Below are 27,288 nucleotides of genomic sequence, written 5' to 3'. Positions count from 1 at the left end.
CTCCTGTTGATTTTTAGTCAGAAGCAGCTACTGTGGCTCTCGACAAGAAGGTCCACGAGACAACGACATGTGATAGACAAGAAAAATACAAGTCCGTGACTAATGGAGATTTAATCAGACAAAGAATTTTAAAAATGGTAATTGAAATGGAAATATGCTCTTCGTTAACCCTTTGAAAAGTGGATCAACATCAGTTTTCTTGTGCTGCGCTCAGATGCCTTTTAAAAGCTCTTTCACCCTTTCCAAACATGAGCAAATCAGTTTTATTTATTTACTTTAAAACATGGTTGAAAGGGAGTGAGCAACTTGGCAAAGTGCAAAAAAGAGTAAAAGGTGAAAAAACCTGAAAATTATTTTTTAAAGATGTAATTTTTTAAACTATCCAGAAAACTACATTCAGAATAATTATAATATATTTAAAATTATGTTACAGAAAAAAAATACACATATTTTATCAATTTCTGGGTCTTTATCTTATTTTCAGGTTATTTTCTTGCTTATTTTTGTTCCATATCTTGCCAGGTTGCTTGTTGCTTTCTCTCCATGATTTTCAAGAAATCAAACCAACTTGCTCTGGTTTTTAAGGGTTAACCCCTTATTTCATACACCAGTGGTGTCCACGTAGGCTAAACAATTTGTGATTCAGTTGCTCAAGAACACTTCAACAAGACAAAAGGAGCCGCGGATCGAACAACCCCACAATTAATGGATGACTTTCTCTACCTCCTGAGCAACATCTACCAAAAAATCTATAGATCCAGCCCCCATGAGGCGCACACACCAACTTTTAACGGAACCTTCTCGCAGGATAAAAGTCTGAAATGTTTAATTGGATGGTAAACAAACCTGCTAATGCCTCAGTCACTGCACACAAGAAGAGAGCAGCACAGTGGGGATGAAGTGTCGGGGTTTTAATTACAGAACTGCAGCGGCAATCAAATATTAAAAGATGCACAATCCAGCTGGTGTGTGGATTTATGCATTACTGTGATTGGTGCAACACTCACCAATCAGTTCAAGACGCCAGTGATGTTAGAAAAAATCTAAAGAGGGCAAATGCCACATAAAATGCTAAAAGTACCGCCTGGTTGCGACTTATGCTTAGGTGTAGATTTAGATTTTCAGATTTATTGAGGAGGATTTGTCCTCTGCGTCCTGCAGAGGACAAATCCTCCTCAATAACTAGAATATGCAATTATCTCCTCCCAGTAAAAACTTTAGCAGAGGACTTATCTTTTGAAAAATGAAGGACATATACACCACAAATTAATGCAAAGAAAGCACAAATTGGTGCACAAAATTTCACCAGAATGCAGGAAATTAGTGTTTGACGCTCAAAATTTCCTGTTGTGGGACCTTCCAACCCGTTATATATGATAGAGTTCTTTATTTTGTGTCCTGCACACCAACATGTGCCCAACCCTCATGGGTTTGCGGGACACCGTTACAATACTGTTGTGGTGATCAATTCAAAATACATTATCTTACCGCTCAGTCAACAGACCTAATACTCCGCCTTCTATCACAAACGCAGGTTATCCTTCGAAAACATAACTCAGTTTTATTAGTCATCGAACAAAAACAAAATCAACATAAATGGAGGTCATTTTACTGACAGCACGTCCCTGATATCTTTGTAAGCAGGACAGTAAAACACAAAAAGAAGAACCACAATCTCAATTTCTCCGGTGTCACACAACAAACCCAGCCTGTCCTCCTATCATTAAATTGACCGGTCTCCAAGGCGAATGGTAACGTCCCTGAGCCAAACTGTGCACAAAGGGATCTTTGTCTTTTGTTGAAATTATACTTCACTGTGAGGTTCCGCACTGTAGCCGTTCTTTCTGAGACAATAAGTTCGTAATTTTGGTTTATACCATATATCATCTACCATTTTTCTCTATCCATGAGGAACATTTTTGACTGAAGTCCCTGACTATCATATAAATACCTGTTCTGGAAAATTAATGACAAATAAGAGATTTCAAGTCCTTAGCACGATGATGACCATGGGAGACGTCCAAATACACGTGTCCTCTCTAATGTTCAAAGGAAACTCATCGACTCCAGAGACTAAAATCAGGTTAGAAACCCTCATTAAGGGTTGTTAGGTGTTGACCATGACTTAAAATCACTGCAGTGTGAATCCTGCCAGGGACATTGTTGCATGTCCCTCCCCATTAATCACGACCAGAATTTCCTGTGATCTCTCACTTAAAAATTAACTATTACACAAAGTCCATTACATTTGTGGTTATCATCAAATGCACAGCGAGTGTATTTCTATTGTTCAACTGTCTTAGAAACACAAAGACAACTGTACAAACTCAATTTTAGTTTGCATTTATTTACATGTTTTTGTAATGAATCATTATAGAGAACCCATTTAAGAGGTGTCCCAGTGGACAAAAGGTTTAAATCCGTTGAGCCTAAATTGTCCCCTATTTGAATTAGGCCAGGGACGTTTGTTGTATGTCACGGCCTATTAATCACTCCTCTAATTTCCTGTCACCTACCTACTGCCAACTTACTAATAATTCCCCCAAAATTACATGAAGAAAAACCCATTACAGTTTGTTGCCATCATCAAATGCGCAGCAAGTGTATTTCTCTTTTTCAGTTGTCTTAGAGACACAAAGACAAGCTGTGCAACCTCCATTGTAATTTGCATGTATAGTTGCATGATTTCATAATGTATCTGGGTAGCTGACCATGAATTACACTGCTGAATTCCTGTCCCCTTCTCATTTTTCTATTGTCTTAGAAACACAAAGACAACTGTACAATTTCAATTATATTTTGCATTTAGTAGCATGTATTTGCAATGTATGGTTGTCAAAGGGTTTAAGGCGATGAGCCTGAATTGTAATGAATTGTAATGGTTCGAATCCTGCCAGGGACCTTTGTTGCATGTCACTCCTCATAAATCACTCCCCTAATTTCTCGTCACCTGCTTGCTGCCATTTTTCCAATAATGCCCTCAAAATCACTTTTGGCCATCATCAAATGCGCAGCAAGTGAATTTCTCTTTTCCAGTTGTCGGCGGTGCAATCTCAATTATAGTTTGCATTTAGTTAGACGTTTCTGTAATTTATGTAGGCTAATATATGCAAGAACTGCCGAGATTGTAGCAAACCATGACAGACAGGGAACAAGATTAAAGCAAAACTGTATTCAGACCTGCTTAAAAAAACAGCTTATTTCCAGAACTGCACTAAGAGCTGAACAGAGCCACAATAAAGGCAGGAGCAGAGCTGGGAGAGGGCTGAACAAACACAGGCAGAGGCTTAGATGTGTCACACTGACGACAGGCACCGAGCCTCTCACACTGAGATGACTGCAGGGATCGATCAAAGGCTGCCTTCCCTTTCTGCCCCCCGTTTAGATCATTAAAACCTAATTGAGAACTGGTAACCAAAGACACACACACCATACGCACACGCGGGCACAGAGTGGCTTTGCTTGCATGGATACAAAATCTCAAGGATGGCGAGAGAAAAAAGCACGGGCAGCCTGAGATAATAAAAGCTGATGTCCATCTGAGTTAGGGAGCAAATCGATCAGCCGGGACTGCACCATGACAGTGTGAGAGGAGGCTGAGGGGGTAAACTAGTGTCACGATGATCACAGGGGGGATCTCACGCTCTGCAGGTCATCTGATTAAGTGAGTCTTGACCAGTGAAATCTGGAGGAGGACAGGCAGTAGCAGCACAGTGAAAGAGCACAAATTTATCCCAGTGTGCATGATCTCTACGCTCTGATTGGTAGTAAAAGTGTCAGCACATCAAGTGGACCACCGGATGAGTGTGTGTGTGTGTGTGTGTGTGTGTGTGTGTGTGTGTGTGTGCGTGTGTGTGAAGTTGGCTCACCCAGGACTGGAACTTGCACAGCGCTCCTTCCACATCTGCAAGCCTGGAGGTGCTCTGATCACTGCTGGCTCTCTCTGTGGGTCTGTGTGCAGGATAATGTTGCTCCTCCAGCCTCTCAAGACACTGAGCTTCCTCCTCCTCCTCCTCCTCCTCCTCTTCTTCCTCCTCCAGCAGCAGCAGCAGCAGTGGCAGCAACAGCAGCTGGACTGGACTGCATTCACTCTCCTTCCCTCCTCTCTGTTTCTTCTCCTCCTCTCCCTGCTGTTGAATTATCTACCGCCTCCCAAATGAAGTGGCCGGCTCCTCGCTCTCCTCTCCTTTGTGCTCAGAAGGCAGCAGGAGCTCCTCTCACAGCGGGCTGCCAGCTTTGTGTCTCGGGGAAGCGGTGAGGGCTGCCACCGGCGGCGGCAGGCAGCTCGGACTGACGGTGCTCTTGTTATTGGATTGCATGTGTATGAGTGTCCTGGCATTTGTGTGTGTGGGATGTGGAGCGTGGTGTGTGTCAGTGTGTGTGTGTGTGTGTCGGTTTGAAAGAGGACCCGGCTGCTGCTCATTGGGGCTCATCTGCGCTGTTGCCACTCTCTCTCTCTCTCTTCTTCTCTCCCTCTCTCTCATGCTCTCTCTCGTACTCGGGCTGTTTTGTGTTGCATTCACGTCCTGTGGGGAGAAAACGGAAAATGAGTTTTCCTCTTAAAAATTCAGCTCACTTTAGCTTTCAGGAGGTGTGTGGAGGCTACTAACAATATTCTACAGGGACACACTGTATGGAAACCCAAGTGGGAAAAATGTATTAAATATGATATTCTAAAATAATGCAAATAAATATAAATAAATGTATTGATTTACTAGAATAGAATAGAATAGAATAGAATAGAATAATAACAACAATAAAGATATGTACAATATGTACAAAGAACAAATAATACTAATACTAATAATGCAATTCTATCTCAACAGATTATTCTAAAACATTGTTTCACAATTTTTATTTTCTCTGTTATTTAACTGCAGATTTTATCTCAAACCTGGCTTTTTAGAAAGGATTTATCATTATTGTTATTATTAATAATAATCATCACTTTACAAAGTTGTTGGAGTGAAACTGTTGGCTATTTATACAAATAACACGGACAAACAACAGCATTCATGTCAAGTTGTGTTTCAGGGGAACACTCTTCATGTAGTTCTGGTTTGCTCTCCATGAACTCCTGAGGGGAAATATCTGGTTATTTAACAGCTGAAGAGCCCACTTTCTTCACCAGCTAGTTGTTCACATTGCCTGTTCCCTGTGTGCTGCTGGGCAGGTACTGAACAGTTGGCTTTTTAATTTTTATTTTTCCCCCACTGAAAACAGCTGCCTGCGGCTGTGAGAATGAAGCAAAATAGTAAAGTTGTGGGCTGTAAAACCAAAAACAAGATGCTAAATGCTTCTCAGAGCTGAGGGGAATTTGGAAGTGTTCAGCCCACATTCTCTGCAACCTACCTGGTCCAACTTTCCTTTAAACAACCATCTGAGAAAGGATGTCTCTGTAGAGTAAACGATATAAATATTATATTCTTTTAGCAGACGTTTTTTGAAGATAGAAACCCACGAGGAGCTCCAGGCATAGACTGTATGGAAGAGGTGAACAAAGCCAACGTGATGTCACCTATTGGCCTGTGGTCTACTGTTTTTGAGACCTTGACTTTGGGACTGCAGCTGCTGACATCTTGTTTTTTCGGAGCTAGAAGAGACCGTGTTTGGACGAGCCGGGCCGAGGAGTAACGGAACACAAGTAACTATGTTTAAAAGGTGTTTAAAATACAAAGTATGAGTAACCACGTTTGGTTAAAGTTACAGTTTATACTGGGGATATTAAGAATATAGTTACTATCTTTATAAATAGATTACTTGAAGGGATTACTGTATTTGTTTTGTTTTTATTTGCTCGGTCACCGTGTCCTAACGAGTGTTAGTTTGACTGCATCTCAAGTAATGTTCTCACTGGCTGCGAGCAACAAAGTGCTTTTGTCAAATGCCCCGTTTTGACTGATTCATGAAGTTAAAATGAGGAGTTATCTGTATCATACCTCCTCTTTAACTGCAAAAAGGAGGCATGTGGCTGACTGCAAAGAAGCAGAAATTTCTGGTAGATGACGATTGCTAATTACAACCTAGGCTACTTGCTATTGGTAATATTTTATAATTTCCAGCAAATATCACAACACAAAACCTTTCTGTTTAAAAAGTGCAAACACAGACTGATAAAAAAAAAAAACACCTTGTCCATGGACAGCTGATAGGTAGCGTACGTTTGTTTACATGATATAGAGAAATGTATATTTATTGGATTCTGTGTGGACAAAGAGTGACACTCACTTGCTGGACACGGTGTTAATACATATGAGGCATGCATTTCTCATTTACAGATATTAGAAAAGTGTTCGCAGTCCACCTGCCACAAGACAGTAGCAGAGGAGACGCACAGCCAAGACACTGAAGAGTGTTTTTGGAATGGAAATATAATGATACAAATGAGCTCAGTGAGATAATTTTTAAATATTCCAAAAGTATCAAAAGTATGTAGAATATTGCTCTGAGTAATCTAAAAGAATATGTTAAAAATTACATTTTAGGGCATTATTCAGTGGAAGTGACTTGTCAATCACAAGATAGACGCGCCTTAAAGCACACCCCATTTCACTGTCTATTATCAACACGTTCTCAGCCGAACTCGTCACATGGCGCCACTTTGTCAGTGACCTTCAGCGTCTTCTTTTAACGTTTTAGGTATACGTCTGCGTCAGCCGTTTACGCGCCGTTACAGTGATGCCAACACATGCACACGGTCGGATGAACCAGCATGGACCTTGTGTTTACACAACAGCACGGACCGTGGTTAGGATTTGGCAACAAAGTCACAGAGGCGCATGGTAAGACGTACAAAAAAAACACACACATACACTGTAAATGAACTCCAGAGTCCCACACGAAAGTCAGCTGTTTGATGAACCGGCTCCATCCAGCCGTGTTCTCAAGTGACACCGCCCATTTGCGTTGCATGTGGGCGTGCCCGGTGCCATCCTGCCTTTTGCAGGTGTATAATAACAACACCACCAGTTCTGTTCAAGTGCGTTCTCATCTGACGCCAGGATGTGGAAGATGGTTTTTGATGTAACGATCATGCGGCAAAAGCACTGACAAAGCAGCGCTGTTTGATGAGTTCGGAGTGAGAACAGGCTGCTATTTTGCCCTAAATGGCACCAAATTTACAAAACAGACATCATGCTGTACTTGGAACTAGCAATAGAGACCATAAAAGCACTAGGAATATTACTGATGTAATGAATAAAGCGAGAGGTAGGGTCATTTTCTCAAAGAAAAAAGAAAAATGGCCTCATTTTCCATCTGCAGTGTCCACATCTTTTATACAGTCTATGACTCCGGGACATAAAAGAAGAGTCGCAGATCAAACCAACAACTCTACAGCCAAACTCATAACCAAGCAACAGCTGCCCTTCCTACAGTGACAGTGGAGGTCGGTGTACAGCGTTGAAGGGTAGATTGTATTTCATTTCATGGTGAGTTTAGAAAGAAGCTCTTAGATGGGACTGAAGCCAAAATAATTCTATCTTTGAAACACAATTACAGGATAAAACTTGGACGTTTAGATAAACATTTGCAAGAAGTTGTTTTTAATCGAAGTCATTTGCATTTTATTCCAAGGATGATTTATGTTGGAACATTAATGTAGAATTATTTACACAAGACATGACTCAAACATACATTTTCATGCAAGAAAAAAAAATTAAATAAAATTATCGACCGCAGAAAATATACCACAGCCTACAGGAAGAGACAATATGATCACATTACCATATTAAGTATGTGTGAGCTAAAAAGACGTATAGATATATTTACAGTTTTAAGCAGACTGGGCACTTTTCCCACACCATTCATTCTTAACTTAAGTGCTAGGAAGTCCCATTTTACTCTTTAATGGGCTCAGATGCCGACAAGGACGGGGAGACTCGTACTCTTCCTCGAGGCATCCTCACACATCTTTTACATTTCACTGCCGCTTTTTAACAGAGAATAAATCGGAGCCCGAGGCGGTGCAGGGGTGTCATATCCAGGTGAAAATGGAGGCTGTGCCATGTTTCATCCTATCTGCAGTCTGCGTTGCTGTCCTCAAAATACACAATGGAGCTTTCCTGTGCTGCAGTCTGTGTGCATGTGTGGTCTCTGAGCGCTACAGTGTCACTCTCCGAGTGGAAAATTAAAACGCATGGGTGGATTTTTATTGTAGGATCTGAGTGTTGCCACTCGTTATTGCATTTTTTAAGCCCGAAGTGTTGGACTGCAACAGCCTGTGGTACAATGACCTTCATGAATGTCATTTCGCCCCTCCACCATTTCCAGGTAAAAGCTTTGCTGTGAGGGGGACGATTTGACGTTACTTGGCTGAGTAGCTCTGAAGCAGCTTTACAATAATACCACAGCACAGTAATAATCACCGTGCCTCCCTTCATGCTTCAAACTGCAGGAAAGCTGTGAAACCAAGTCGGCTCTGGATTCCAGGGGCTTTTCTGGCTGAATATTTTCGAGGGTTTCTGCAGAAGTATTGAGGGGGTGGGTGTTGATAAATACGTTATACATAAAACATGAAGGCAATGTACCTGCCTACTGTGCAGGTTGAAAAGGCTGTACATCAACTCTAGGGCTCTATAGTCATTTGTCAAATTGAAAGCACTGCTTACACTTGCTTTCTGTGTGGGTGTGAGGGGCTGAGTACCCAAAAAAAATTACAGTCGTGGTACAGTGAACGCTGTGGTACTCAGGCAGACATCTAAAGCAATTTGGTGCATTTATGGAAGTGCGACCATTAAATACAGTTTAGCAGTAATGGCACTTACTTTGTGGTATTTACTGCATTTAGTCCTGAACATTTCACACTGCACAACTGATCACTTGTGCTTATTTTATAAATAACATTTAATTTCAAAGACAGTCATTAAGTAATATTCATATAATCAAACACCATCACTTACAGTTTATGCTCGCTGATATTACTAATTTTACCTGATAAAGGTCACTTGTCATGGTTAATGTAATTGCTAACTGGTACCTGGAGGTAAAAATCGCAAAACAAGAAATACTGCCTCACAGCTGTATGCCACCAGTCAAGCTGCAGTTAGAGCTCACATCGATGTCTGTGAAAACGTGAATGTTTCACAAACATCTTCCCTCCGGCAGCTCAGAAGATCTGTACAGCCAACACGGTTTCAAGGTGGACACCCAAGATTAGAGTCACCGAGTCAGTATTTTTATCAAATATCTCCCCTTTTGTTACCAAGTTACCACACTGAGTGATATTTAACATTATGATGTCACAGTAAAGTTGACCTTTGATCTTTTGGATATAAAATGTCATCAATTAATTTCATCTAATAAGACATTTTGTTGATATTTTGTCATAATTAGCACATGAATTTCTGACTTATGGACCAGAACTTGTTTTGCAAAGTCACAGTGACCTCGATCTTTGACGTTCGAACACCAAATTTTAATCAGTTCATTCTTGAGTCCAAGTGGATGTTTGTGCCAAATTTCTCTGATGCTGTAAATGAGATATCGCATTCACACAAATGCAACAGACAAGGTCACAGTGACCTTGACCTTTTACCACCGAAGTCTAGTCAGTACATCGCTGAGTCCAAGAGGACATTTATGTTCAATATGAAGAAATTCTGAGGCGCCCAGTAGCTCAGTTGGTAGAGCGGGTGCCCCATGTACAGGGGCTACATCCTTGAGGCAGCAGCCGCAGGTTCAATTCCAACCTCTGCCCTTTGCTGCATGTCATCCCCTCTCTCTCCCCCTTTCACACTCAAGCTGTCCTATCAAATAAAGGCAAAAAAAGCCCCCAAAATATTCTTTAAAAAATATGTGAAGAAAATCCCTAAGAGCATCCTTAAGGTATCCCATTTAAGACAATGTGACATACAAAAATACGTATGGACAGGCGAGCAAAAAAACCCAAAACATATTGCCTTTAGACATGGCAGTTACCAGCGTGGAGGCACAACATAATAAAAAAACACAAATTTAAATCCACTTTTGATACTTTATATTTGCTGTGAATACTTATAACAAAATATATGTGTTTGCAGTCTCGATAAATAAACAGTGCAAGTTACTTTCCATTTTAATATTTTTTAGGGTTTGCAGGCCAATGCAAAATAATAACAGTGATTGTTGATAAAACTTTCTTTTTTTTAAAGAATAAATACACCCAACCCCTTTAATCATGATTAATGAATTTTAAAAGCCCAAAATCCACTTGCTAATATTTAAGTTAATGTCATCAATGAAACTCGTACTTTACATGAGCTAGCTAACTATATTTTCACATACAGTATTTGCAACTTAGGTTCAATGTGCTTGTGATGGTTAAACAAGTTTTTAAAAGCAGAGATCTCTGTGATTTTCAGGAGCCACTGCAAGCACTTCATGAATGTTGTCTAATTTAGGTTTTGGTATAAAAAGTATGGCCAGATGTGGCCAGGGATTGCCGCTGGAGGCTGCTTCGTGTTTTGCTCACATTGTGGTCAAAAGACAGGTGGTGCTTCTTTTCCTTCCAGGCAGCTGGTAACTTTGCATCTGCAGTGGAGGAGCTCCTCACGCTCTCCCCACCTACTCTCACGCCCTGCATTTAGAGCAAACTAGTCGTAATAAAGATATAAATGGTCCAAAGCAAAAGTATATTACTGGCCCCAAAATATACTTCAGTAAATAGCTGAAACACAGTTTACGTGGAAGTACGTGGAATATATTTTGTCTAAAGAAGAAAATATTTAAAGAAAAAGAATTTTATGTTTGCTGCTTGTCACAGTCCACAGCAGTTTGTAGTCTTCGTAAAATATCGTCCTCTTAGAATATTAATCTTGCAGTGTTTGCAACTGGTGCACCATCACTCGAGGCAGCAACATCAGTAAATTACAATTACAAATGCAGCTACAAAAGTGAGTCATATTAAGCTGAATACCAATCAGCAGCACAGAGTGTGTCATTTTTACTGAACAACTGCAGCCTGCTAAAAAACAACAACAAAAAAACTGCAGTTGTTACAAGCAGACCCTTATCAATTCTGAGTGAAAGACATTTAACACAGCCTCAAAAACTATCATCACTTCAACACAAACTGAAAAACAAAGCTCCACAAAAGTTTTTCACTGCAGCATCATCGCTCCAAGCATCTACAGCCACCTCGACTGAAGGCCATTAGCAAAGATTTACCAAACCCCTCTGCCAGTTTTATATCTCTAAGACTCACCCACTCGTACACACAAACAACAAGCTAATGGCCTCGGGCAACTTAAAGAGGTTTTGCCCATCAATGCACACCCACTCACTCAAAACAAAACACATCACAAAGAGGAAAAGTGCAGATTTGAGTGAATGGAGGACAAAGAGGAGCACAGCAGTGGGATGTGGCACATGCCTACTTTACATTTCCTGAAAAGTAATTCTACCAGAGCTCAGAAAGCGAGTGGGTGAGTGAGGAAGTTTGAAAGTATTAGGGGAAGAAAAAAAAAGCATCTGAATGCAATTCTATTGTTGTTGTTTTTGTTGCTTTTTTGTGTAAATCACACTAAAAAAATCAAGATATGTGAGTGGTTCTGATCCTTTTTTTACTCGGCCTTTTTAAATGAAGCAATGCCTCCTCACACAATGACAAAGTGGGTTTCTGTTAAACCTTACATTGCACGAATTGAAATTGCAAATTTAAAATGTACCTAATGGAAACACGTCAATAAAAAAAAAAAAAAAACTATTTATAGCAAAAAAGTTTTTACGCTTGCATGAGGTGGAATTTGATGAAAGTATGAGTATGAGTAAAGTACTTCAATCTGGCCAAATAGGGGGTCACCCAGCAGCTTTTGTCATGCTGATGTCACAAAGAAAATTATCTTCGTTTGCTGGTTTTCCAAGCAGTTCTCTAAACTGCTACAAATGGTACCATAAGTGATCTTTCATCCAAAGCTGACTTCGAGAACTGAACAAACTTTGACCTGATGATGGCACAAGAGGAAAAGTCAGAGGCTCACCAAAGTTATCAAAATTTATCCTGAGGGAGAAATAAACGTGTGTACCAAATGATGTGGCAATCCATCCTACAGTTGTTGAGGTACTTTAGAATAAACCAAAGAAATAGACCATTTAACTGGCATTGCCACTAGCAGGGCTGAAAATAAAGATTAGACAAAAGCCAAAAATAAAAAATTAACATAATTTGTTCCCCCTATCATGTTAATCATCTTGCAACGGCTCAAATTCAACTTTTAACTCCTCCAGGGAGTCATTTCCTCACTTAGTGGCAACATAATGAAACACTGGAAATCACGAATAATACCTTTGAAACGGCACATTATAATAAAACAATAATAATCTGTGATGCACTTGTAAAAGCCAGTGTTGTGAAGTGCTTTCACATTAAGATAGAGGAATAAAATTAGAACATAAGCACACAAGTTGGTAAATGGATGTGGATGAAGCATCACTTTTTTGTGCATCCATGTGTGTCACACCTGCTTTGCATGCACACCAGTGTGTGTTCAGAAGTGTGTCCTGCAGCCTTACACTGAGTGCCGTGCTGAGCCCATCTGGCCTTTGGCTGCTGTTGGACTGGCCAGACCGCTGCAGCTGTGAACCACCGACAAGAAGAGCAACTACTTACAGAAGCTCTCAATGTGTGTGTGTCAGTGTGAAGGCGTGCTAGCAGAGTGTTAGATCTTCACTGCAGCCGTGAAAAAGGCTGCGTGAGTAATCGTTGCTGCTCAGCTCGTCTCCCTGCTCTGGACTGCCCGCGGGTGAGGCGAGCTCAGAGGTGGCACATGTACTTCACCAGCAGAGCAGACATACTCAGGCAGCAAGTACATTCATCACACCACAAGCACGGATGTACACAAACACATACAAAGTGGGCTCAAGTAGCATCTGCCTCTGCTCGTGTGGCGAGCTGCTGATTTCTCCTCTGTGCTGTCTCAGGCACGATTAGGAGGACGTGTCATGAGGACAGAAATTAAAGGGATACGTCACCGATTTTAAACCACTCAAAACAATGTGGTTAGTATCTGTAGTTGAACAATGGAAACCTTATCTCCATCTAACCAGAACCCAGATATTCCTCCTCTACCCCCGGCATAAATTACGTCATTTAGGCATTCGGCAGAGCTGATCAAACATAAATCAAGATTGTTACTGCACTGCTTCTTCTTCTCCTGAAATGTTTTCAGAAACATATTTTAATGCCGTGTTTGTCTTTTTGCCGTGGCAAGAGTTTGTGAACAGGAAGCAGGCACCGCACTAAGCATTCAGCATTACATCTGAATGCTGAAGGGGCGTCTGGTAAGGCGCAATACATTCTGGTAGTTGTAGGTTTTCTACCTCTTGAGCAAAAGTGCCTGTTTTCTCTGGTCTCGTAGCACCATTTTCGAAAGAATTTTCGTCTTTCTGCTGCAGAGACGGCCTACTTTTATGTGAGCACTCACTTTATATCTGTGAAACAATTCTTTAAATGAGAATGCTGCATGTAAGACGCAGGATTCATCAGAAAACGATCCAAAATGAGACATGAAAGAAATTTCGCGCGCAAACTAGAAACACGATGCAATCAAATACAGTGGATACAAACAAATCGTTAAAGTCTATATTTAACCTTCATGTCGTGTAGCTCCAGCTTGTGACTCAGCGTCCTCATCACTGCAATGTCTCCTCGATTCCATGGCTCTGTGTGTGTGATGTGTGTGAGCGTGCTTTTTAAACTTTCCTTCTTAATATGATGTGATGACTTGAAGTGAGGATTTCCATGCTGTAGCCAGGCAGAGGCAGGATGAGTAATAAGCTGGTGCTTCAGTGTTTGTGTGACAAATAGTGTGTATGTGTGCGTGTGTGTATGTGTGTGTTTGTGTGTGTGTGTGTGTGTGTGTGTGTAGGCTGGACAGTCCCACACCCGCCGGCTTGGACAAAGGTTGGTGACTCACCAGAGCTCTGCCGAAGCAGGAAGAAAAACAAAGTGATACAGAGAAGGCAAGGGACTGGATTAGTGGTGGCTCAGAGGAGAGGAGAAGATGGAGGGATGGAGGTCTTCAGGGAGCCCAGAGACCCAAAGGGAGAGGAGAAATGTGTGAGCAGAGAGGAGAAGGAGGAAGAGGCAAAGAGGGGACGTCTGCTTCCCCCTGAAGACTGATCTGTGGGGAGTGAGAGATGGACGGAGAGTGAAGTAAATAAACAGAGGGAGAGACCAAAAGGGGACGCTAAGCAGCACCCACTGGGACTCTGAAGGAAGGAGGAAGAGGAGAGGAGACAGCTTGGAGGAACTCTGGAGACAAAAGACACACAATTTCTTTTGTATGTGGGCAGGAGACCATATTTGCTCGAGTAAATACATAGACTGTGTCTCTGTGTATGTGTGTGTGAGTGTGTGTGAGTGTGTGTGTGTGTGTGCATGCGATTACACACTTGCTTTTCTTACGACTGTGTTTACATAAACAGGAACCACAGACTGCAGTGGCTGCGGGCCTCGAGCAGCTTCTGACTTCTCGCATTATGTCAGCCTGCTTTGCAAATCAGCGCAGCCAGAGCTGGAGAGGTACGTTAACTGTTTCCACCGGGACTAACTGTGATGATTAAACAGACTTCTTCTTACTTTCTGTGCTGCGGAGCCTGAACATCATCTTAAAGGTACCCTCCGGTGTTTCGACCTTGAGTGGTGCTTTACATGTAAAGCAGAGTTTTGGTGAGTGGATCTCTGAGGCGAGTTGTAAATAACAACAGTCGGTGGTTGTTTCTTAAAAGAAGAAAGATCAAAGGCCAATGGAGAAAAAAAAATGAACAAAATACATAAAAATAGTAAAGTACTAATTGAATTCAATGTGTAACGTACCAGTCAAACCAAACCTACATCTAAGAACCAGCGGCGACAGAGGCTGACTGTTGATTTAACGTGCTGCATCCGCCAATTAAAAGCCAAAAAGGGCCGACTTGTGCCAATGGTGCCATATGGACCATCATACATTACATTAAATGTAATATATTTAAAACTGAGATAGAACAGTACATTACAATTGTATGGCCGATTTCTAATGATTATTTTTCCAAAGGCACTTCAATATTTTATTAGTGGTGTACTCAAATGACAAAAATAGCTCATTTCAAACTTAAAAAAAAACATAAATATGCTTCTTTTCAACTCTGCCACAAATAATAATGCAATGACGTGTTGGAAAACCTATTAAAATGTTTTGTCTTTATAGAAACCTTCAGTCCCTCTTGGTAGCCATAGAAATGGACTTCTCTAAGTTAGCGTCTCTTTTGCTTAATTTTATTTGAGTTGGGCAGCTATGAATAACCAAACCTCTATTAGTGATAATACTATTTTAGTGATAGCTTTAGAAACACACTGAGCATGGATATCTGTCTAACTCACTTTCACATTTTCTGTCACATCACACGTCACAGCTGCAGTCTAGCCTGCAGGGATGGAAAAACCAAAATGTTCAACCCCTCAAGGATGAAATCTGAACTATCCACACTTTCCTTACTACAACACACACACACACACACACACACACACACACACACACACACACACAATAGTGAAGTAAAACAGGCTGCAAGCTGCATGTTTCTGGGTCAATGTCAGCCGTGTTACAGTGAGAGGTTGGCGCTGCACTTGAGAGACGGTCCCTAGCCTTCAGTGTTGAGGGTCAATGCCTCCCAAAAGAGATGTGGAATATTCTCTCCAACTCTGCACACATCACTGCGTCACATGAATAACCCCGGCAGCTTCCTGCCAATGTCAGGGACACACAGGGCATATAAACACCCACAGCGACAGCAGGGACGGGAACCAAGAGCGACATGAGGACACATTTATGACACATCTCTGATTAGACACAGACGTACAAATATAGTGTTTGATTTTTTTCCCCCTATGTTAGTCTGTGGAGCTGACAGGGGAACGGTGAGCTGAGGACCACAGATCCGGAGCCATGTAGGCAGCTTATATGAGATGTTAAATAATTGATTGTCGCCTGCCAATAAAAATATAGCAGGTGTGAATGCTGCTGATGGTATATGAGTGGCTTAGGCAGCGTATGGATTTTGTAATTAAGTCAAAGCTTCAGGACCAAAGCAAACCTTGTAAATTCCCCAGCTAGGTTTGCTAATTAAATCACAGCAATAATTTATGAAACAGACATAGTTAAGTTAAATAAATGTTTAATTTTAAACCAAATGTAGGGATGAGTGTGTGGATGTAAGAGAAGGCGAGGGAAAGATGTAGTGTTAGAGAAAACAGATGAGAATTTGTTATCACACTAAAGAGAAAGAAAACAAAAGGTTGTGCTGTTGTGGAAAACATATATATAATGTAAAAAAAAAAAAAAAAAGTAGACAAAACACGACTGCAACTCAAGGATAATACACAACAGCTGAGATTATCCATCATATAAAGCTTTTAGCCCCGAACAAGCTGAGGCAGCAAATGAAGGTGCAGGTGAAAATCGGTCACGGATTTGTGCCTCAATAAAGCTGAGGTTGGCAAAATGAAGTGAGCGAGGTAAACGGCAGTGAAGGAGGTGGAGGGAGCAATATACAGTAAACTACAGGAATGTTAAAATCATGGAAGCAACAAAATAAACAGCCCGAGTAAAGAGAAAACCAAATTATGTTTACCTATACAATGCCGTGTCAAAAACTATTTGTTCAAGGCTTTTAACAGACTGACAGCTCCGGGTCATCATCATCCTTGTGTGTGTGTGTCTCTCTCTCTCTCTCACACACACACACACACACACACACACACACACACACGTGCGCATGCACAAGTCTAAGCAGACAGCCATGGCATTTTGTGTTTTAAAAACGGCTCTGATTATTGCACAGCTATGACTGTAAACAAACAGGATGCTTTATCTGCATCACGCTGACTTCAGATACATCATGCCAACAATGCACAGCTGGATGTTTATTTCCAAGCCACATGAAATCATGGATCATATCAAATCAAAAAGGGTAGAGCGTTTATTTTAATCTCACAGGTCTGGAGCTCTGGGATCCGAAAGCTGCACAGAGAGGATGGCGTGTGGCAGGGGAAGTGATTATTTGGTTTAAATGCGGTATAGTCGCAGTCCGGGAGTCGCCTTTAATTGCTTCTTTCTTTATTTGACACGCACATTTAAAGTGTGAGCATGACACAATGGTTATTTTGCCCGTGGCAACATAAGACTCTCTTATTATTAAAGCAACAAGCTTGACATTCTGCTACACGGGACTCTTGGCGGTGCAGTCTCCATTTCTCGCTGCCTGCAGTGATTGAATGTTAAAAGTTGACAGGAAGGAAAGGAAATTAGCCGTTCACAATAATGGCAAATCATGTGTTAGTTAGAGATTTGTCTTTTTCCACATGTTCATTTCACCTCCTGTACATCTGGCTTTGTTTTTTTTAATTAAGTGAAGTTGAGATGCTTGTTCTCAGCCAACACAAATTCGTCTATTGTGCTTTTTGCACCATCCGCTCCGACTGATGCACAAGGCAATCAGGCCTTCCACTCTGCAGTAAAATACACACTTCTGTCCCAACAACAGACTCTCTGTGCATTTCAGTACCCATTTTACCACAGTATTTAGTATGTCAGAAGAAGATTTATTATGTTCCAATATATATGTCAAAGACAGAATGCCAAAAATACCAGTATGTCCAATTGTATCCAGTCATATTTTGCAGTGTGTTAAACCAGTATGCATGTCTGGCTATCCTGACCCACAATCCTCTGCACAGCAGATAGTGCGTCACATTGACTGAGCTGCAGACAGATGACAACTCATCGACAACCGACAGCAGCCGTTATGACTACAATCAATCAATTACAAACAATCTACAATGTAAATGGACCTGCACTTGAATGGCGCCTTTTTAGTCCTTCCAACTACTCAGAGCACTTTTACCCCACATGTGACACTCACCCATTCACAGACCGGTGGCCGAGGCTACCATACAAGGTGCAACCTGCTAGTCAGCTTTAACATTCACACTCACACTGTGTGAGCAACAGAGAGCAATTTAGGGTTCAGCCCGAGAAAACTGGCTCCTTCTCAAAACGCTGATCTTCTGATTAGTGGACAACCTGCTCTACCTCCTGAGCCACATCTGACCATATGTATGCGCACAATAATCATCTAAAAGTTAAAACTACATACATTGCAAAGTAATTACAGCAGAGCCCTCAGAGTCTCTGACGAGCTTGGTGTATGGTGTTTTGTTGTTTCCCCAATGTAACGTTAATAGTAACGTAAAAATCTGCTTCTGACTTCAAATTTTGCACTGCGGGCCCGGGGTATATATATTAGCAGGACGGTCAAAGTTCAAGGCATGAGCTTATGATGAAGTGGTATGTCCAAATTGCATCCATACTCTCTTTAACAGTACATACTTTCTGGTGCATGTTGTTTAAGAAATTGCAATACCACTGCCCCAATACCAGTATCCTTAAAGTGTCACCGATATCAACAGTGTATTTTATCGTTGCATTTTGTGTCTACTTCATTCAGTACCCATCATGTGAGTTGAAACATTCATTTGTGCTATGTCAAATATGGCATGCTCGACTTGGGTTGTAGCTGCTGAAGTACCAAGCCAATCACACATCAAATTAAATCGAAAAACGTGTTTAAGTGTTTGGTCAGCAAAACCACGCAAAATTTTTTTCAAGATGTGGGTACAAAAAAGATCAAATATCAGATCAGGTCATCATTTCTCTGGAGAAGTTTCAATACAGCTTGGTACCAGTTTATTTCAGTTGGTACCTTAAAGATTGTGCATAAAAATACCTATCCCTCCTACTTTGAGCTACTAAAGTACACAGTGAAAGTAAAAAGACACAGAATGTGATTATGAATGCAGCGTTTGTGTCCATCCTACCTGCTGTTGAGAAAATTTTATCTTCTTAATAGTTTTAAATTAACAATATTTGTATGTCTGTACATGTTTTTCTTGTTATATATTTTGTTATGTTTGGTTCTTCCTTGTTATTTAATAATTTAATTATTTATTTTCTTGTCAATTTGTGTGCTTTACTTTTATCATTTGTATTATGCTTTTTTACTTGATTCTTGCAAATGTATTGTTTTTTGATGTTTTGTATGTGTTCGGTTAGTCAAAAAAAAAAAAGTTAAAAATTAAGAAGCTGGATTCTTCTTTGCATACAGCATTATTTCTAGTTTGGACATGAGACTTGGACTAGTTATTGTCCAATCTGTCTCTCCAATCCTCTATTTAAACCTGCTTATACAAATAGCTTATTCCCTATCTAATCTTTTGGAAACATTTCTTTTTCCATTTTTGTTCTATTTTTATGTGTATTCTGTGGATCCACTGATTATTGAGAGCAATAAGGAGATGCAGGCACACTTGCAGAGGAGGACTCTTGCGGCCCATTTGGGCCCGAGCACTGGTTCCCATGTTCATCTCTGTTTGCTGGCCCGTGTGCCACTGGGGCGGCTAATGAGCAATGTGAAGTCCAGCCAAGCGCTCGATCTGCTGCCCACAACATCATGGTAGAGCAAGTCTAGGCACCGAGCCAGGACTCAAACAAAGTGCCTGGCTGTCACGGCCACCCTGTGTATATGCTCTGGCTGCAGGCTATAGGTGAGTTCTCTGTCATCTCTTTAAGAGCGAGGATGTGAACAGACACGGGCGACATTTGTGTGTGTGCGCGAGTTTAAGCTTGAATGTGTGTGTTTGGAGTGTACCGAGACAATCTGTTACTCAGTGAGTAAACAACAGGGAGGGAGATATTGATTACTTTTTTTTTGCTCAATTTTGGATCTAGATGTCGATGCCCTTTGTGTGTTGCTGTGTGTATGTGTGTATATGTAAGTGAGTGAGTGAGTGAGTGCGTGAATGTGTGTGTGTTCAGACAGAGCCATCTGTTCCAGTCTATAGATTTAATGTATTATCCACTCTCTCTGTCAACCCCTGAGTCTACAAGTTGAATTATGTGCAGCCGTGCCAGTAAAACTAACTAGATAAATTTAAAACAGGGCCGCAAACTCATCAGGGGTGAAAGAGGAGAATAATATACAGGGGGGTGGCTGGTATCAAGAAGGAGGCTACAAATGTATGTGTTTTTCGCTCTTTGCAGCCACTGAAATTGCTTTTTGGTCAATCAATAACCAGGGTTTAGATATGATGTTTATAAATTGATTTCACAACAGCTACAACTGAAAAAAAACAACTGTTACAAGGTCATTTCAATTCAACCTCTAATTTTCAGCAAGCCTGGCAATTGCCCCCCTTTTACACTTTTTCTATTGTTTAGTCACGTCATGGTTTTGATAGTATTAGCCCTGCAGATAATATCTTCATATAAATACAATGAAACAATCAAGGGGCTAAGTGGTGCCAATGGGCGCAAAAAGACTTTTTCCTATAGACTAACATTTTCTGTAAATCAGTGAATAAATGTTTCTGAGTTGTTTCACTATTGGGATTTAATCCATTCAGTCCGATAAGATTTCAAAAGTCTAGCAGAGCTGCAAAACTAAATCATTTCATCCCCTCTGAAGTTAGCGGTGTGCTAAACAAAAAGTAAGCCGCTTGGACAGGGAGGTCTCTAGTGTACTCCATGGGCTCAATGCTGCAAAGGATTCAGGTAATTTTACACCCAGAAAGTCAAACTTTTGTGGATTCATGCACCACTGAGCAATTTTTATAGAAATGAACAGTACCCCGCCTCCAATGCTGTATCTAGTTCTCTTTTTACATACATGACCTTAACAGATGTTGGAATCATTAGCAAAATGTTAAGAACATTAAGGTCAACTTTATTGTTAATTCTGCCATATGTACAGGACATAGACAGGATTAAAATGTCATTTATCCCAGATGCCCGGTGTGAACATGTAAGGCACACAAACAAAACAATAGAAAAAGTACAAAAACTGGTATACTACAGTAGCCATGTATACTACATGGCACACTGACTAGCAAAAAAACCCCAAAACAATGACAAATTTGAAGTAATCTCAGTCCAACTGATGATTTGAATCTCCAACTTTTAGTGGGCAGCCCTAAAAATATGCTGTTCCTGTTTCATTGGATCTACAGAAGTCACACAAGCAATCAATTCTGGATTCAAAATGGTGATTTTTCACCTAAAAGCGACAAGTTTGTACCCCTGCAGAAGGTTGAAGTGAGACTGAATGTGTCGATTTAAGCCAACTTTTCTACAGTGACTCTTAAAAACCCATGTGTGCTTCCTCCTGGAGGTAATCCTCAGATAAATCTACATCGCTGAAGTGGAGAGAACAGAGAAGGAGGTTCAGACAAACAGCCTATATTTCCTCGCCAGGCAGGAGCCTTTGCTCCCATCTTATCAGACAGTAATGACAGAACTGTCTGTAGCTGTCACCCAGAGAAACACACTGGCCTTGATTAATCCACCTCTTCCCTTTCTCTGTTCTCCTAATCCAATCTCAACTCCACTCTGTCCTCTTTTTTCCCTCCAGTCTTAACAAATGGACTGTCCAATCCAGAGAGAGAGACAAAGCGAGAGAGCAAGGCTGGAGGGTTCGCAGAAAACAAAAACAATGCCAGGGTCGGCTATTGATGAATCCCCGAAGGAAGCGAGCAAGCGTGGACTGCAGGGAGATGGGGAGAAAGAGAGATATCAGGGGAGAGACAAGAGGGGGGAAAAAAACTCAGCCCACTGTGTAAGGCTAGTCTCTAAAAGTGAGCGTGGCTGAGGAACAGTGTGGAAAATGTGATCACAGTTTCAATTTGAAGCTGTCAGGAGTAAATAAGGAGTGTGTGGCGGGAAGGCACAGAGGGCAGGATTACTGAGCCCCGCTCTGCTGCAGTTCATTTCCACCTTTACTACAAAAACACCCAAAGAGTGAGAGACTTTAAACTGCTTAATGCCAGCAGGAGGAAGGATAAGCCAACAAAAATATATGGATCCTCTGCTGCATAAAATTCAAAATGATCACGGTGCAAACTCATGAGCTAAATGTGGATTATTATGGAGGAAAATCCTGCGTCTTTTATGGGCTTGTGAATCTGCATTTCCTTTTTGGAGAATCAGCTGCAGATGTGATGTGATGTCACACTCTGCAACCTCTTAACCAAGACAAAAATAACTCCAACTCGGGTGTAAAATATGCAGCCTGTGGAACGTGTCAGAGGGGATTATGGGAGCTTGGTCAAAGCGATATTGAGCAGTAAGTTAAAAATCATCTTAGCGAGGGGGGAAAAAATGGGGAAAGTTGCAGTAATTTTGTCACAACTTTGGACTTTCCTCTTAGCATTTTTCCAAGCTCATACTTGAATCTGTGAGGTCAAGCGTTATACTTAGATGCACATCCAAATTCAGACATGAACGCAGAGTCTGCACGCAGCTGGAGGCATGATTGTTCATAAAGACTCCTCTGAGCTTTCTATCACTTTCGGCTTGTTGTGAAAAACATGCTGCGTCAAAAAAAAGCGAGCACAAACATATTCCCCGTGTGTATTAGTGTATTACAATGCATCATCATTTTAAGAGTATCTTCAGCCTCTGGCCATATTTGCTTCACATGTGCAATAACAACAAAAGCTTTTTATTATCCTGTTTGTTGGGAAACATTTTACTGCAGAAATACCCAGAGAACAATGAAGTGCAAGCACTTAAAACACACTGTCAGTCATACAAAAACATGCAACACAGTAGAAATCTCTTCCTGCACTTCATTTGGGGCCGCTTTTGGTAGCCTTTATTGGATGATAATGTGTGTGAGGTGTGTGTGTGTGCCCGTATTTCATGTGGCATCAGATCAGTGAGTTCACACAATAGCCTCCCACATCGTATGCAGATCGCAGCCGAGCAGAGGATAGTGGGTGGATTAGAGAGCTCTGGGGTTATGTTTCTCTTTACTGCGGTTTCCAGCCGGTTTTAACAGCTCAGACAAGAGGAATCCAAATCGCTGCACATGATACAAGCGAATGAACCACGTAAGATACAATAAAAACCAATTAGATCAACACAAAAGGAGATATTTTCCATGCTGCGGCTTTGCTGAAGTGAAAAAAAAAAACGTTATCAGTAAGTGTACATTTCAGAAATTGGATTTTTAAAATTACTTTAAGGGATTTGAGAGATCATGTCCTCCTTTCGGCCTCTGATGTTTCAGTCATCACTTACACAATGTATGGCTGTTATGTATACGGCAATATCTATATGCAGCATGTCTGCAATAGGAATAGAATTCACAAGAGAGGACGTGCGGACTCTCATCTGCATGCCACACACACATTATAGCACCAGTGGTCAACTGCAGGGTGAAAATATCCGTGACGGGCTGATTTTTCTTGCTGACCACTGCTCTGTTTTTGCTTTAAGCTCGTTAACGCTCAGGCCAGGAGAGCAGATTAGGATGGGTGGCCAGTGGAGTTAAGCTGAGCGCAGTGATGCACACAAACATCCCCACAAATGACAGGAAGTGATGGGGGAGAGTGCAGGGGGATTACAGAGGGGAAAAAAGATGGTAAGTCCACCTTTATAAACCAAAGACGTGGGTTTTAGTTTAATATTGGTGAGGATGCATATCAAGCAAGGATCTGGGGGTCGGCTCACAGGAAACTTTGTGTCAAACACTTCATCTCCTGCATTCTAGTGAAGTTTTATGCATCAATTTAAAGTGAAAAAAGTCTATTTGTATGTTAAGAAAAACAAAAAATCTGGCACCATGGTGACAACTGAAAATAAATGTCGGAAAGTTATTCACCAAGGCTCTCACACATTCTGCATTGCTTTCAAAAATATATTCTCCTGCAGGCTGTTTTCACAAAATGTTTTCCTATTAAATGTAATGCAACCAAATTTAAAAATACCCCACGTATTTTGAAAGGCTGCGATCACGTGACCAACGCGCTGAAGGTAGCTAACAACAAAGCGGTCCCCAGCGGTCTCATAAGGAGGCAGGTTGAGGTGGTGGAAGGGTCAGAAAAACCATGTTTCATTGCCTAAACCTAACCTCAGTAAGTTTATATTAATTACGTTACTGCACGTTAAGGACATGACATCATTCCTGGGTGCTAACTTGTAGGATATAATGTGAACTGTATACATATATTTACATACATGTTTCTCATAAATTGTTAGGTTTTAAATCTTAGCACTCTTGCATGATTTTTTGGGGGGCTTTTTGCCTTTATTAGACAGAACAGCTATAGCGTGAACAGGGAGACAGAGAGAGGGGGGATGACATGCAGCAATGCGCCAAGGTTGAAATCAAACCTGCAGCTACTGCAACAAGTGAAGCTGTTTCATTGTTAGTCTGGTTTTTAGGGGCTGGTCTCTGATGTTAGCTGCTGCTGCTGTTAGCTTGAGACAACCGGGCAGACATTGACCTGACTGAGGCAGAGAGAAGGGGGGATGAAACACTAAACGAAAATACAGTCTGAATGTTATGAGAATGAAGTCATAACCTTTCCAGAAAAAATCTACCTGCCTTATAGTCCGCTGTGCATTATGTAATTGCTCTGTTGATGTGGTAGTTTCCCTTCAGACTGTCTGACAGACACAAAACTATTTTGGTACTCTCTCTGGATGAGATTAAGTTAAAGCAGCAGTGTGCTGCTCTTCATCAGAGGGGGAGTACCCAAAGTAACTGAAGCACTATTGATCAGCCTTAATACATGACTGTCCTTTATTTAAAGAAATGTACTCAGTGGGATGTCCAGATTATTTTTTCCAGACATGGCTGAAGTGGGGCACTGACTTGGGGTGGCATGATGTGCGAGTGCAGCTGCGGGCACATGCATCGGCTTTAGCTTTAATTTACCATTTTTGTCTCCATTACCCATACCTACTTTAATTACTAACACTGCAGTGTCTTAAACTTCTGTTTATAGTTTAAAAGATAAACAGACCTACAAATCACAACACAACAGAGTGATACCACACAAGTGTAAAATAACACTTCCATACTTTATGAAAGAAAATGTGCCAATAACACTTAAGTGCCAAAAAAAATTTAAAAATAAAAAAAACTAATTTCATGACACTACTCTGGCACATCACTCCCTCTAAGGTTTAAGACTAAATTGCACCAATAAATTAAAACTCAAACAGTTCAAACTAAGTGGGCAGACAGCCAATAATTGTTTTTTTTAAGATTATTTTTATGGCATTTTTGCCTTTATTAGATTGGACAGAGTGATAGCGTAAATGGGGGAGAGAGAGGGGATGACATACAGCTGGAATCAAACCCACGGCCACTGCAGCATGGACACTGCCTGCATATAGCATAAAGCATCTCCAGCACCTGCTTTATCCACTGAGCCACCGGACGCCCCCAGATAGCCAATCATAATGGGGTGGTATCTAGGGTGGCCAATCAGATTTCAAGGGTGGCCCATGCAACCTCAGGCCACTCCCTAGTCACGCCCCTGAATGCACGGCACCTTACTGAATTAATGTAAGACGTGGTTGGTCATATTTTTGTGCACAGAGCTGTAAGAATGAGGACAATATCAATGGGTTCACTGGCAGGGACAATTCTGTCCAGATGCAAACCCACTCCCCTGCTATAAATCAAAAGCTGTGCAATCACTAAAGGTACAATAGACGGCGTCACAGCAGGGCGCCGTGACAAACTAAAATCAGCTCGATGAGTCAACCAGAGATTATTTCCAGCTACTATCAAAGCCGCACAAAAGACTACTGTTGGCCCCTGAGCACCCGTCCTAGAGATGGGAAAAAAGGTGCACCCATTGTGCTCCCACTCACTCTCTTTGTCACCACGTTGTTCTCATCTCCCGCTTATTTTTAGACCTGCCAAGTGGCCGCTGCTTTGGTGCATCCAGGTATCAGAGGAGCTCTCCGTGCCCAGCAGTTCATCAGTCCTGCTCGCATGCCTCTGGCTACTCTCCTCCTGCTTTTTATGTTATGTAAGGAGGCCGGAGCCAAGTAGCACATCTACAGTTGCCAGATTATGTTCCTGCTACTAATGCTACAAAGCTACTCTGACGCCACTCTCCATCGCTACATCGCTCTCTCTCTACGAGCCAGTTTTTAAAAAGCGTGCAGAGCCCGACAAGTCTCTGCTCGCTCTGGATGCTTTAGTCTTTTAGTGTGTCATGCCTCACTTCTGTCCTCAATTTAAATTCAAATAACAAACTCTCTTTTCTAAAGCTCCATCAGTGTGGCTGCAAAGGAAATAAAGAGGCCAAACAGGCCATTGCCCTTCATGGCCTTTCGCAGTTAAATCAATCACACAGCTGAAAAACCTTTTGAAGGATCGGAGGTATAAACTCACTGTGGCCAATAACCAGTAGCCAGACAGCCAAGGTGAGAAGAAACGAAAACCTATTAAACGCTGGGGTCTCCAGACAGCAGAGTTTCCAAAGAAATACGTCACACACACACACACACACACACAAAAAAAGTCAGTCTGGAAATGTTATTTTCTGTAGCCTAAGGCCCTTCGAGTTGTCTCAACCTTGAAGTGCTGTTGAGGCTATGAGGTGTTACCTCCCTGGTTTAATTTCCCGTCAGCTCACCAATCACAGATATCATCAACGCCGACAGGAGCCTGTGGGGATCTGAGGGAAACATTAATATACCACTTAAATCAATAACACACAGGGAGCATGTACCTGAACCTTTCTGTCTACACATCACCATCTATTACTGAGACAGAAAATCAAGGCTGTGCTGTCTCGTGTCACTGTTTGCTCTGCACTCACGAGAGAAATTCATATTTAAACCTTGAATTACTGCCTTGCTGATGTAAACCTCGTGTACCAGTCAAGTTGTACTTAAAGTTTACATCTATGTCCGTGCATATGTGGATGCTTCACACACATCTTCCCCTCAGCAGCACAGAAGATCTGTACAATCAGCTCACCAAAGATATGAGTTACCGATTTAGCATCTGACCAAAGGTCTCCCCTTCTGTTTCAGATTTATAATGGCCAGAAAGTGAAACTGACTTTGGACCTTTTAAATACTAAAAGTCACCACTTCATTATATCTTATTAGACATTTGTATGAAATTTTGTCATCATTAGCACATTAATTCTTGAATTTTGTGAAGTCATTGTGACCTTGACCTTTGACTTTCAACAAATCAGTTTATTCTTGAGCAAGTTGAAGAAACTCCCTCAGGGCCTTCTTTAGACACTAAAACGGATGCAAGGTCACAGTGACCTTGAATTCTGAATGCCTAAATCTAATTTCAGTTCAAGTGAACATTTGTGACAAATTTGAAATAATTCTGTAAAGGTGTTTTGAGACTTCACGTTCATGAGAATGTGACAGATGAGGTCACAATGACCTGCTTAGTTCATCCTTGACCAAAAGTGAATTTTTGTGCCAAATTTAAAGAAAATCCCTC

General features: G+C 41.3%; 1 protein-coding gene across 1 annotated transcript in view; it reads right to left on the bottom strand.

Annotated features, from left to right (window-relative positions):
- Positions 1-3,969, bottom strand: part of lingo3a (leucine rich repeat and Ig domain containing 3a) — a 47,319-nt gene extending 43,350 nt beyond the window's left edge. Inside the window, exon 1 of the mRNA XM_042483815.1 lies at positions 3,870-3,969. The gene's annotated coding sequence lies outside the window, so the exon portion shown is untranslated. The remainder of the gene's footprint in view (positions 1-3,869) is intronic.
- Positions 3,970-27,288: the final 23,319 nt, after the last annotated feature.

Source organism: Plectropomus leopardus, chromosome 3 (genome assembly GCF_008729295.1).
Source record: "Plectropomus leopardus isolate mb chromosome 3, YSFRI_Pleo_2.0, whole genome shotgun sequence".
Classification (NCBI taxonomy): domain Eukaryota; kingdom Metazoa; phylum Chordata; class Actinopteri; order Perciformes; family Serranidae; genus Plectropomus; species Plectropomus leopardus.
The sequence above is the reverse complement of the archived record's forward strand: the minus strand, read 5'-3'. Positions and strand labels throughout refer to the sequence as shown.